The sequence below is a fragment of the Egretta garzetta genome, unplaced genomic scaffold (genome assembly GCF_000687185.1).
Source record: "Egretta garzetta isolate BGI_Z169 unplaced genomic scaffold, ASM68718v1 scaffold69, whole genome shotgun sequence".
In the NCBI taxonomy this organism is placed as follows: Eukaryota; Metazoa; Chordata; class Aves; order Pelecaniformes; family Ardeidae; genus Egretta; species Egretta garzetta.
In genome coordinates this window covers 3412105-3412351 of record NW_009260790.1, presented here as the reverse complement: position 1 = coordinate 3412351, position 247 = coordinate 3412105, and the positions used below count along the sequence as shown (strand labels likewise).

Genomic DNA, 247 nt, shown 5'->3' with positions numbered 1-247 from the left:
CAGCCTGCTCTGTGTGTGTGTTACATCCAGTTTGGGGGGGACAGAGGGGTTGCACTGAGCCCTGTGGGTTAGGGGTGCATCCAGCCCCGGGGGGGCTGCAGAGGGTGGTCAGCTCCAGCGGCACCTTTTTTTTGGGGGGTGTGTGTGTGTGTGTGTGCGCTTCTGGGGTCTCCCCACCTTCTCCCTCCCCCCCCCCCGCCATCATTTTAGGGGCTGCCATCGGGCGCTTCCGGGGGGGGGCGGGGGG

At 66.4% G+C, this 247-nt stretch overlaps 1 protein-coding gene across 1 annotated transcript in view; it reads left to right on the top strand.

The window, feature by feature from the left end:
• The window catches only part of CLCNKA (chloride voltage-gated channel Ka), a 4439-nt gene that overhangs the window by 3101 nt on the left and 1091 nt on the right, over nucleotides 1–247 (top strand).